Source organism: Hemitrygon akajei, chromosome 14 (genome assembly GCF_048418815.1).
Source record: "Hemitrygon akajei chromosome 14, sHemAka1.3, whole genome shotgun sequence".
Classification (NCBI taxonomy): domain Eukaryota; kingdom Metazoa; phylum Chordata; class Chondrichthyes; order Myliobatiformes; family Dasyatidae; genus Hemitrygon; species Hemitrygon akajei.
In genome coordinates this window covers 39,041,463-39,054,598 of record NC_133137.1, presented here as the reverse complement: position 1 = coordinate 39,054,598, position 13,136 = coordinate 39,041,463, and the positions used below count along the sequence as shown (strand labels likewise).

Sequence of the window (13,136 nt, the reverse complement as noted above, 5' to 3'; positions counted from 1 at the left end):
AGTTTGAAAGCCTGGATATCCAGGCTCAAGAACAACTTCTTCCCCAGTGCTCTCAGTCCTCTGAACTATCAGCTCCTTGACATTTCCATCCCAGCTACATTCTCAAACTCAAAACTCTCCCTGTCTCAGTTATTCCGTTATTGCCACTTCAGCATTTTGTTTGGCACCACCTCAGAGTGCAGCACAAGCTTTACGTCAGTCTGCCGTTCTGTGCTCATCACTATATTCTTACCACGCCCAGTGCTTCCTCTGTGAGCTTCACACGAACAAGGGATTTCTTTGCACCTTGGCGTGTGTGACAAGAAACTCGTCTGAATCTGAATCTTATTAGGAGCCTGGTAACTCTCGAAGGCGATGGAGCTTCAAAGAATAAACACAGGAGATTCTGCAGATGCTGGAAGTCCAAAGATACACCCACAGAATGTAGGAGGAACTCAGCAGGTCAGGCAAGCATCCGTGGAAATGAATAAACCCTTTCGGGCTGACATGCTGAAGCATTTCAGTCCTGCTGAGTTCCTCCAGCCTTTTATGTGTGTTACTGTGGATCTTGATGCTTTGTGATCCAAATGTTCTTCCGAAGTCGAGAATGAGGAATAAAACTTGTTGCTTGTGGCTGTTTTATTTAGTGTTAGAAGAACAAAGAACGAGGAGCCGAGAGAACAGAGAAAGGAGAAAGGAAAAAAGCAGCTATGATTTTCTCGTGCTCAAACTAGAGGTAACAACAGCACAAATGGTGCATGTGAGCTCGAATTCAGTGCTTTAGAGAAGTTTGAATAGGTACATGGATGATAGGGCTGTAGTCCCGGAGCAGATCGGTGGGACTTGGCAGTTTAAATGGTCCAGCACAGACTAGATGGGTCAGTGGGCCTGTTTCTGTGCTGTACTTTTTTATGACTCTAACACTCCAGTGATAAACTATAAAACAGCCAGGTTCAAGTGGTGTGACATCTGCTACTGAAAACTAAGGAGCTTCTAGCAAATTACAGAAGCAATTGCACTGTAATTGCTGGAAAATTGACTGTACAATCACATGTCTACACAGTAGGTGATTAAATAAAAATATAAGCAAACATAGGAAAGTTATACTAGAAAGAAAAATAACAACTCTATACACTAATCCAAAACACCTACTATGAGCCTCTGCCTTCCCCTTCATGCCAAATGGAGATACCTCCCCACTTAGTCTGAGGCAATGCCTCAGCGTTTAAGGTAACTTGCTTGGTCTTTTTTCCTGGAGGATCTGAGGACTGTGTTGTGGTGCAGCTGGTAGATCTGCCCACCTCACAGCACTGGGGACACAGGTTATGGTGCTCACTGTGCGGAGTTTGCACGTTCTCCCTGTGACCACACACATTTCCGGTTTCCTCCCACATTCTGGAGATGTGCAGGCCAGCTTAGTAGGTTAACAGGTCAATGTAAATTCTCCCAGTGTGTAGGTCAACCTGGGGTTGATGAAAGTGTGGGGAGAACACAAGCTGAGTTTATGGTAAAGAAGGCAACTGCAATGTTGGCATTAATTTCAAGGGGAGTAGAAAATAAAAAGACACTAATCAGGTGAGGAGGAGAAGATGGCGGCGTGACGTAGTGCGCGCGGCCTCTCTGGAGAATGGATATCCGTCACGTGTTCAGTAGGGATCCGTGCACAATCCTGATTTGATGGAGGCAGACGTGAGAGCGTGGAGGAACATCTGAAATGCCCGCTTCGCTGCCTCTGCTACTGTGCGGTCCGGAATCTCCGGAGGAGAAGGCCTCCGAGACCTCGGCTTTGCTTGTTTCGGCGGCCGGGACGAGGTTGAAGGCGCTCGGCAGAGGATGGTGCTTGGGAGGCTGTATCAGAGGGGTTGGTTGGATGCTCGAAGTTTTGGGACAGACTCAGAGTCTGCTGTCGTTGGGTGCTTCCAAGGCATTGTCAGTGCCTGGAAGTTTATGGCAGGGAGAGTTCTCCCGTTTGCTGCCTGATATCGGGACGATTGGAGTCGATCGGGACTTGAGACTTTTTAATCCGCGTCCATGGTCTGCGTTTATCGAATTACGGTGTTGTTTTGCACTGCTGTAACTATATGCTATAATTATGTGGTTTTGTCAGTGGGAGTCTTTGTTTGTCCTTTTTTTATTTTGTGATATCACTCCAGAGGAACAGTGTGTCATTTCTTAATGCATGCATGCATTTCTAAATGACAATAAACGAGGACTGAGTGTCCTCATAATCTAATCTAAAAATTCTTTCTTTTTTCTTTTTAAATCTTTTTATTAATTTTAAGAAAAACATAGATGAAATATGAATACAAAGCATTTGAGAGTACATAATTAATAGTTTAAATAGACAATCAGATATATAATAATCAATATATAAGACCTCCCAAACTCACAGTATTTATGTAAAAGAAACAGAAAAAGAGAAAAAAAACCCAAAAAAAAAAGAGAAGGAAAAAAAAACTAACCAACATGGGCCATTATATAATGTTAAATACATACAGTAGTGCCAATAACTCCGAACCTCCATCCAAATAATTAAGGATAATAAAAAAGTAAAATTTAGGAAAAGACCATTTAACTCATATAAAAATGTTGAATAAATGGTCTCCAAGTTTCTTCAAATTTAACTGAAGAATCAAAAACCACGCTTCTAATTTTTTCTAAACTCAAACAAGAGATAGTTTGAGAAAACCACTGAAATACAGTTGGAGGATTAATTTCTTTCCAATTCAGTAAAATAGATCTTCTAGCCATTAATGTAACAAATGCAATCATTCGTTGAGATGAAGCGGATAAACGGTTATTATCCATCATTGGTAAACCGAAAATTGCAGTAAAAGGATGCGGTTGGAAATTGATATTTAAAACTCTTGAAATAATATTAAAAATATCTTTTCAATAATTTTGTAAACAAGGACAAGACCAGAACATATGAGTCAATGAAGCAACATCAGAATGACATCTGTCACAGGTTGAATTAACATGAGAATAAAATCGAGCAAGTTTATCTTTAGACATATGAGCTCTATGTACAACCTTAAATTGTATTAGGGCATGTTTAGCACAAATAGAGGACGAATTTACCAATAATAAAATTTTTTCCCATTGCTCAGTGGATATAGGACAATGCAATTCTTCTTGCCATTCCTTCTTAATTTTTTCTGATACATCTAGCTGTAAATTCATAATCATATTATAAATGATAGCTACTAAACCCTTTTGACAAGGATTGAGGGCTAAAATTCTTTCTGTAATGTCCAATGGACATTCTTTCGAAAAAGACTTTAATTCATTATACAAGAAATTTCTGACTTGCAAATATCTAAAAAAATGGGTTTTAGGAAAATTATATTTATTAGATAGCTGTTCAGAGGACATAATGTTATCATCCAAAAACAGATCACGAAAACATGTTATACCTTTTGTTTTCCATAAAAGAAAAGCTTGATCCATAGATGAAGGCCGAAAGAAATAGTTAGATATTATAGGACATGATAGAATAAACTTATTCAAATCAAAAAATTTACGAAATTGAAACCAAATTCGTAATGTGTATTTGACTATGGGATTAGTTATCTGTTTATTCATTTTGAATAAAGAAAAAGGAAGTGAAGATCCTAAGATTGAAATCAGTGAAAAATCTTGCACAGATTTACATTCCAAATTTACCCATTGTGGGCAAGCAGCTATAGTCAATTCTTGTGTCCAGAATATTAAATACCGTATATTAACTGCCCAATAGTAAAATCTTAAGTTTGGTAGAGCCAAGCCGCCCTCCTTCTTAGGCTTCTGTAAATATTTTTTGCCTAGTCTAGGATTTTTGTTCTGCCACAAATAAGAAGATATTTTAGAGTCAACAGTATCAAAAAAAGATTTAGGAATAAAAATTGGTAATGCTTGAAATAAATGTAAAAATTTAGGTAGTATCATCATCTTAATAGCATTAACTCTGCCTACCAATGACAAAGATAGTGGAGACCACCTAATAGCAAGTTGCTTAATTTGGTCAATTAAAGGTAGAAAATTAACTTTAAATAAATCTTTATGTTTTTTAGTAATTTTAATACCTAAATAAATAAAATAATCTGTAACAATTTTATATGGTAAATGTTTATAAATTGGAACTTGCATATTTAATGGAAATAGTTCACTCTTATTAAAATTCAATTTATAACCAGAAAAGTTACTAAATTGAGCAAGCAAAGAAGAAATAGCAGGAATAGATCTTTCAGGGTCAGATATATATAATAACAAATCATCAGCATATAATGGTACCTTATACGTCGTCTCCCCACGGGTAATACCCAGAATATTGGGTGATTCACGAATAGCTATAGCCAAAGGTTCTAAAGCGATGTCAAATAGTAAAGGACTTAAAGGACAACCTTGCCTTGTACCACGAAATAACTGAAAAAAAGGGGATCTTTGATTATTGGTAAAAACCGAAGCTAAGGGTTTATGGTATATTAATTTAATCCATGATATAAATTTTGAACTAAAATTAAAATGTTGCATTGTATTAAATAAATATGGCCATTCAACTCTATCAAATGCTTTTTCGGCATCTAAAGAAATGACACATTCTGGTATTTTAGATGAAGGGGTATAAATAATATTAATTTTCTAATGTTAAAAGATGAATAGCGATTTTTAATAAATCCAGTCTGATCTTCAGAAATAATTCGAGGTAATATATTTTCTAATCTAATAGCCAAAATTTTACTAAAAATCTTAAAATCCGTATTCAACAAGGATATAGGCCGATAGGATGCGCATTCAGTAGGGTCTTTATCTTTTTTAAGAATTAAAGAAATAGAAGCTTCATAAAAAGATTGTGGTAATTTGCCTATACTTAATGCATCTTTAAAAATTTTACAAAGCCAAGGAGAAAGTATGGAAGAAAAAGATTTTAAAAATTCTGCAGAGAAACCATCTGGACCAGAAGCTTTACCCGAATTCATTGAAAAAATAGCCTTTTCTATTTCAGACTCCGTAATAGGTGTATCTAAAAATACACTATCCTCAACAGTTACTTTTGGGATATTCAATTTCCTTAAAAATTCATTTATTATAGAAGAGTCCTTAGTAAATTCTGATTGATATAAGGAATTATAAAAATCTTGAAAGGCTTTATTTATCTCTTTGTGGTCGATCGTCAAAGTACTATCTTGTTTACGAATCCTGGTAATCTGTCGTTTATCTGAAACAATTTTCAATTGGTTAGCCAATAATTTACCAGACTTATCTCCATATATATAGAATTGGGTTTTTGATTTAATTAACTGACTTTCAATCAAAGAGGATAATAATAAGCTATGCTCCATTTGAAGTTCCACTCTTTCTTTATAAAGTTCTTTGCTAGGGGTCATTGGATAAATCTTATCAATTGCTTTGATTTTATCAACTAATGTTAATATTTTAGAATTCGTTTCCTAACTCCAGCAGAATATGAAATAATCTGTCCACGAATATATGCTTTAAAAGTATCCCATAAAATTCCACTAGAGATCTCTGCTGTAGAATTTGTTGAGAAAAACAAATCAATTTGTTGTTTAATAAAGTTAACAAAGTCAGAATCCTGCAATAAAACAGGATTGAACCTCCAAAATTTAGCATTAATATATGAATCCGTTATCTTAATAGATAACTTCAGAGGTGCATGATCAGATATGGTAATAGAATCATATTTACAATCAATAACATCTGTAAGTAAATGGTGATCAATGAAAAAGTAATCAATTCTTGAGTAATGATAAACATGGGAAAGGTATGAGAACTCTTTGTCATTAGGGTGTAGAAAACGCCAAATTTCACAAATAGCTGAATCAATCATAAAAGAGTTGATGAGAGAAGCCGATTTATTTGGAAGAATTTGGGTGGGCTTGGATCTAACCATCAAAGGGTTTAAACAACAGTTAAAATCCCCACCCATTATCAATCTATATTGATTCAAATTAGGAAAGGATGTAAATAAACATTTTAAAAATTCAGGACAATCAGTATTTGAAGCATAAACATTGACTAAAACAACTTTTTGATTAAAAAGTAGACCAGTAATAAGCAAAAATCTACCTTGTGGATCTGAAATTGTTTCATGATGTATAAAAGAAGTTGATGAGACTATAAAAATGGAAACACCTCTTACTTTGGCTTGCAAATTTGAGTGATATTGTTGGTCCTTCCAAAACCTAAACAAACATTGACTATCCACCTTCCTTACATGAGTCTCTTGCACAAAAATAACATTGGCATTCATTCTATGGAATACTTTGAATATTTTTTTCCATTTGATCAGATGATTTAAACCATTAGTATTCCAAGAAACAAAATTAATAATCCTATCCATATTGACAATATTTATTACGGTTAACACATAAGTTTAAAACAAAAGTGAACTCATGAACCCGGAAGAAGGAAGTAAGTTCAAGGAGAAACTGAAAGTCATGGCACTGCAACCATTTTTGTAGTTTCATATAAGCCCATGAAATAAAACTAAGCAAAAAGCAAGCAAAAAGAAAAGAAAGAAGAAAAATCCCCCTCCCTCCACCCTCAAAACCCCAGGAAAGAAGCCAAAAAGAGGCAAGCAGGCAATCTAACACTAAATTTACCCCCATGTCTCAAGACGGCAACTCAGACAAAAAAAGTTGAAAAAAAATACAAACAACCCACATTATAAGAAAGGGTTGGTATAACAAAAGTTAAAATATAAAATTAGTATATATATATATATATATATAACCCATAAATGACTAATACTGGATTGGTATTTTAAATGACAGTTTAAAACTTTCAAGCACATCAAAACGGATGTGACGTTCCAAGCACTGAAGTCTGTCGGGAAGAAGAAACAACATTTTATTTTTTTTTTAAAATCTTAATATTTAAATGTTAAAAATATAAAAAAGCGTATACAAGCTTAAAAAGAAAAACAAAAAAAACCTAATAAGTTATTTTCAAAGCTAATAGATTAATAATATGGAAAAATAATAAAGTCAAAATAAGCCAAGAAAAAAGAGCTTTAACCGTGTATAAAAAATACATGTAAGCCATACCCAAAAAAAAACAAACATCATTATGTAAAAGATCCAAATCTATAGACTAATTATTACATTAGTCAACCCGATAGAATGTCATTGTTCCAAAAAGCTTTGAGCATCCGCTGGAGATTTGAACAGCCGAAAAGTTCCGTCATCAAGAGTAACTCTCAAGTGTGCTGGAAATAACAGCGCTTGCTTGCAGCCTTTCTGGTGAATTTTCGACATAACCGATCTAAAAGCCATTCTTGCCCTTAAGACTTCAGGGCTATAATCTTCCAGAATACGAAATTTAAACTCTTGAAAACTGATCATACCCTTTTTCCGGGCCGGCCGAATCAGACGCTCTTTGGTATGAGGGTAATGGATCCGGAGAATTACATGTCGTGGTTTCAAACTTGAATCAGACCGAAAACGGGAGGCACGGTGTGCACGGTCGATTATCGGAAGAGAGTGCAGTACATCTGGACCAAAGACATCCATTAGAAATTTAGAGAAGAAAATGGTAAGATCACCGCTCTCATATTTTTCCGGAATCCCAATTAACTGAAGATTTTGTCTTCGAGAGCGATTTTCCAGATCAGTAATTTTAAATTTATAATGATCCATCTGTTGAGAAGTCGAAGTTTGCTCTTGTTGTAAAGTTTCAATTATACGATCTTTCTTGCGAGCGGCTTCTTCAAGAGCCAAAATACTTGATGTTGTTTTTGTGATTCCAGTGTAAGTGTTTGGAGTTTTTCTTCGAATGACTTTAAATGCTCATCAAACTCAAAGAGCTTTACGGTTATTTTTTTCTCCAGTCCTTCAAATTTGTCTTCTATAAGCTTCACAATTGTTTCTAAAGTTATCAGTTCTTTCGTCTGTTTCGATTCTTTTGCTTTAGACATTTCAGCAAGTTGAAAATAATTCAAATAGTTAAAAAGAAAAATTCTGTATGTTTAGACCCCTTTAGAATTACCGTAGATTCCGGACTACAGAGCGGACCTGATTAAAAGCCGCTGGCTCTAATTTTAGAAATAAAATCAATTTTTTAATTGTAAAGGCCGCACCGGATTTTAGGCCGCAGGTGTCCCACGTTGTAATATGAGATATTTACACAGAAAGATATTACACGTGAGGATTTTTTAACTTTTAATTAAATCCATATGGTAACAAAAACAAATACATATTGCAAATGCTTTTTTTCGAACCGTGCCCGTAACGTGGCTACTTTTAAATATACGTTGCGTATACTTCTTTACTAAACAACATTCCAGTATCTCCTAACGACTGGTAAAAAATATATATACTGCAGCCTACCAGGAAAAGTTATTGATCGCCTTTAACTTAAAAGCAGCGTTCGCTCAGATCCAAAGCCGCTCGCGTAATGCGCTCCCCCCTCCTTTCCGTTTATCGCAAACCGGCGTTTTCCCACAAGACACCGCGAAACCGGGTGTGACGTCATAGCATCCCGCGATGTAGTACAGAAAACAAATATAGTTAAAACTCTTCTAACTTTAACTAGAAAATGAATTACTAAGCGAAAATATTATAAACTAAATAACTGCCATAAGGCAGCACAATGCTTCGAGTGTTTTCCATGTTGATGAGGGTGAGTACAAATGACTGATTTACAATAATTTAATTGTGAAAGTGCGCTTGATTTATCGTACAATTTCATTGGACCTCTGTGAACTACTCATCAATTTTATTGGTCTACTGTTATGAGGCAAAATGTTTACGAGGCGGCATGAAAAAAATCATGTATTAGCCGCTCCAGATTAAAGGCCGCAAAGTTCAAAGCTGTTCAAAATGTGGGAAAAAAGTAGCGGCTTAAAATCCGGAATCTACGGTAGTATAAAAAGATCATTTAAGGGGTGTTTGTAGGTTAAAAAGACGTAAAAGGTTTGGAGCAAAGCCTAAAAGCGGTTTACTCCATAAGCACCATCTTGAGACCTCTCTAATCTAAAAATTGTCAACAGTTTTGGGCCCCATATCTCAGAAAGGATGTGTTGTCATTGGAGAGAGTTGAGGGGAGGTTCATGAGGATGATTCCGAGAATGAATGGGGTTAACATATGAGGAGTGTTTTGTAGCTTTAGGCCTGTACTCACTGGAATTTAGAAGGATGTGGGGGGAATCTCATTGAACCCTACCAAATTTTGAAAGGTCTGGATAAGGTGAATGTAGAGAGGATGTTTCCTTTGGTGTGGATATCTACAGCTAGACGGCACAGCCTCAAAACTGAGGGGTGGCCCTTTAGAACAGAGACATAGAGAAATTATTTTAGCCAGAAAGTAGTGAAGGCATTTCACTACTCGGGGTATAGAGAGGCAAGACTGCACAGGTACATGATGTCAGCCAGTAGAGAGCGGGAAGAGTTTAAAAAGAAGACCGCCATATACAATGGGCAGCAGAGTGAGAGGGCTTTGGCGAAGAAGGGTCAAGGTGAAGAACTGATTTGCAGAGACTCACAGATAACAGCCTTCGACTTCTCCAGCAGGCTCTTCCCTTCACTCGTGGTCCTCTTCTGCTAACATCCGTTACTCTGACATGGCAGGCGAGCTCAGAACCTGTGCCATGCTCCTCCTGTGACGTGTGGGAACTCAGGAAGGCTACGTGTGCAGGAAGTGTGTCCAGCTGCATGGCGGCACTGGAGCTGTGCACAGATTCACCTTGGAGCATCCGAGATATGGAGAATGTTGTGGATAGCACATGTAGGGAGCTGGTCACACAGCAGTTTAAGAAAAGATAGGGAATGGGTGACCAACAGGAAGAGTAGTTGCAGGAAAGTAGTACAGGAGTCTCCTGCGGCCGTCTCCCTCCAAAACAGATAGACCGCTTTGGAGTCTGTTGGAGATGGCTGATCAGGTGAAGGCAGCAGTAGCCAGGTTCGTGGCACCGTGGGTGGCTCTGCTGCGCAGGAGGGCAAGAAAAAGAGTGGCAGAGCTGTGGTGGTAGGGGATTCCATGGTAAGGGGAATAGAGAGGAGCTTCTGTGGCCACAAACGGGACTCCCGTATGGTGTGTTGCCTCCCGGGTGCAAGGGTTGGAGGGGCTGCAGGGCATTCTGAAAGGGGAGGGTGAGCAGCCAGCTGTCGTGGTGCATGTAGCTACTACCGATATAGGAAGAAAGTGGGATGAGATCCTACAAGGTGAATTTAGGGAGCTAGGAGATAAATTAAAGAGTAGGACCTCAAAGGTAATAATCTCAGGATTATTACCGGTGCCACGTGCTAGCCAGAGTTGGAAGAGCAGGATAGCTAGTATGAATATGTGGCGTGCAGGAATGAATATGGTGGTGCAGGAGGGAGGGTTTCAGACTCTTGGGGCATTGGAACTGCTTCTGCGGGAGGTGGGATCAGTATCATCCGGACGGTCTCCATCTGGGCAGGGCCGGGATCAATGTCCTAGGGAGATTGTTTGCTAGTGCTGTTGGGGAGGCTTTAAGCTAATATGGCAGGGGGATGGGAACCCACACAGAAAAGAAGCGGGAAGTGATGCAGAGACCAAAGCTAGAGTTAGTGAAGAAAAAAATAAGAGTAGAGTGTATAAAAGTAAAAAGCAAAAATCGCTTTGGTCACTAGATTCTAAAAGGACAATGAGTATAAGGGCACTTTATCTAAATGCCTGTAGTATTAGAAACAAGGTTAGTGAACTTGTGGCACAGATCAGTAACAAGGCGTATAATTTAGTGGCCATTACAGAAACTGGGTTGCAAGGTGGTGATGACTGGGAATTAAATTTCCAAGGGTATCAGGTAATATGGAAAGATAGGCAGGAAGGCAGAGGAGGTGGAGTGGCACTCTTGATTAGGGATGAGATCCGGATGATTGTGAGAGACGATGTAAGATCTACGGAGCTGAATGTTGAGTCCATCTGGGTAGAAATTAAGAGTAGTAAAGGGAAAGAAAAAAAATCACTGGTGGGAGTTGTCTATAGGCCACCTAATAAAAATATTGCAGTGGCAGAGGCGATTAACCAAGAAATAACTCAGGCTTGTAAGAAAGGAACGGCAGTTGTCTTGGGAGGTTTTAACTTCCGCGTAGTGGAATCAGGTTGGTCAAGGAAGTCTTGAGCAGGACTTCATAGAATGCATTCATGATGGCTTTCTTGAGCAGCATGTTAGTGAACCTACAAGGGAAAATACTACCTTAGATCTAGTCCTGTGCAATGAGACAGGTAAGATTAACGATCTTGTAGTCAGAGACCTTCTTGGAAAGAGTGATCATAGTATGATTGAATTTCGTATACAGATGGAGGATGAAATAGATCTAAAACTGATGTATTATGCTTGAACAAGAAAGACTACAACAGGATGAGGGAGGAGTTGGCTAATGTGGATTGGGAGTGCAGGCTATTTGGTGGGACAGTTGAACAGTGGAATACCTTGAAAGAGATTCTTCACAATGCTCAACAAAAGTATATTCCAGTCAAAAGTAAGGACAGTAAGTGTGGGGAGAGCCAGCCTTGGATAACTAAGGAAATAAAAGACACTATCAAGTTAAAAGCTCGTGTATACAAAGTCACAAAGAGTAGTGGGAGACTGGAGGATTGGGAAAACTTTAAAAAGCAATAAAGAACAACTAAACAAGAAATAAGGAAAGGGAACCATAGAACATTACAGCACAGAAACAGGCCTTTTGGCCCTTCTTGGCTGTGCCGAACCATTTTTCTGCCTAGTCCCACTGACCTGCACCTGGCCCATATCCCTCCATACACCTCTCATCCATGTACCTGTCCAAGTTTTTCTTAAATGCTAAAAGTGAGCCCGCATTTACAACTTCATCTGACAGCTCATTCCACACTCCCACCACTCCCTGTGTGAAGAAGCCCCCCCCCCCCCAGTGTTCCCTTTAAACTTTTCCCCCTTCACCCTTAACCCATATCTTCTGGGGTTTTTTTCTCCCCTAACCTCAGTGGAAAAAGCCTGTTTGCATTCACTCTATCTATAACCATCATAATTTTTTATACCTCTATCAAATCTCCCCTCATTCTTCTATGCTCCAGGGAATAAATTCCTAACCTATTCAACCTTTCTCGGTAACTCAGTTTCTCAAGTTCCGGAAACATCCTTGTAAACCTTCTCTACACTCTTTCAACCTTATTAATATCCTTCCTGTAATTCGGTGACCAAAACTGCACACAATACTCCAAATTTGGGTTCACTACTGCCTTATACAACCTCACCATAACATTCCAACTCTTATTACTCAGTACTTTGATTTATAAAGGCCAATGTACCAAAAGCTCTCTTTACTACCCTATCTACCTGTGACAACACTTTTAGGGAATTTTGTATCTGTATTCCCAGATCCTTCTGTTCTCCTGCACTCCTCAGTGTCCTACCATTTACCTTGTATGTTCTACCTTGGTTTGTCCTTCCAAAGTGCAATACTTCACACTTGTCTGTATTAAACTCCATCTGCCATTTTTTGGCCCATTTTTCCAACTCGTCCAAATCCCTCTGCAAGCTTTGAAAACCTTCCTCCCTGTCTACTATACCTCCAATCTTTGTATCATCAGCAAATTTGCTGATCCAATTTACCACATTATCATCCAGATCATTGATATAGATGACAAATAACAATAGACCCAGCACTGATCCCTGTGGCACACCACTAGTCACAGGCCTCCACTCAAGAAGCAATCCTCCACTACCACTCTCTGACTTCTCCCATTGAGCCAATGTCTAATCCAATTTACTACCTCACCATGTATACCGAGCACCTGAATCTTCCTAACTAACCTCCCATGCGGGACCTTGTCAAAGGCCTTACTGAAGTCCATGTAGACAATGTAGACAACATCCATTGCCTTCCCGTCATCCACTTTCCTTGTAACCTCCTCGAAAAACTTTAATAGATTTGTTAAACATGAACTACCACGCACAAAGCCGTGTTGACTCTCCCTAATGAGTCCCTGTCTATCTAAATGCTTGTAGATCCTATTTCTTAGTACTCCTTCCAATAATTTACCTACTACTGACGTCAAATTTACCAGCCTATAATTTCCTGGATTACTTTTAGAGCCTTTTTTAAACAACGGAACAACATGAGCTATCCCCCAATCCTCCGGCACCTCACCCGTAGATACCGACATTTTAAATATATCTGCCAGAGCCCCTGTAATTTCAACACTAGTCTCCT

General features: G+C 38.3%; 1 protein-coding gene across 1 annotated transcript in view; it reads left to right on the top strand.

Moving 5' to 3' along the window:
* Positions 1-13,136, top strand: part of sgsm1a (small G protein signaling modulator 1a) — a 185,368-nt gene that overhangs the window by 48,487 nt on the left and 123,745 nt on the right. The gene's annotated exons all lie outside the window — the stretch shown is intronic.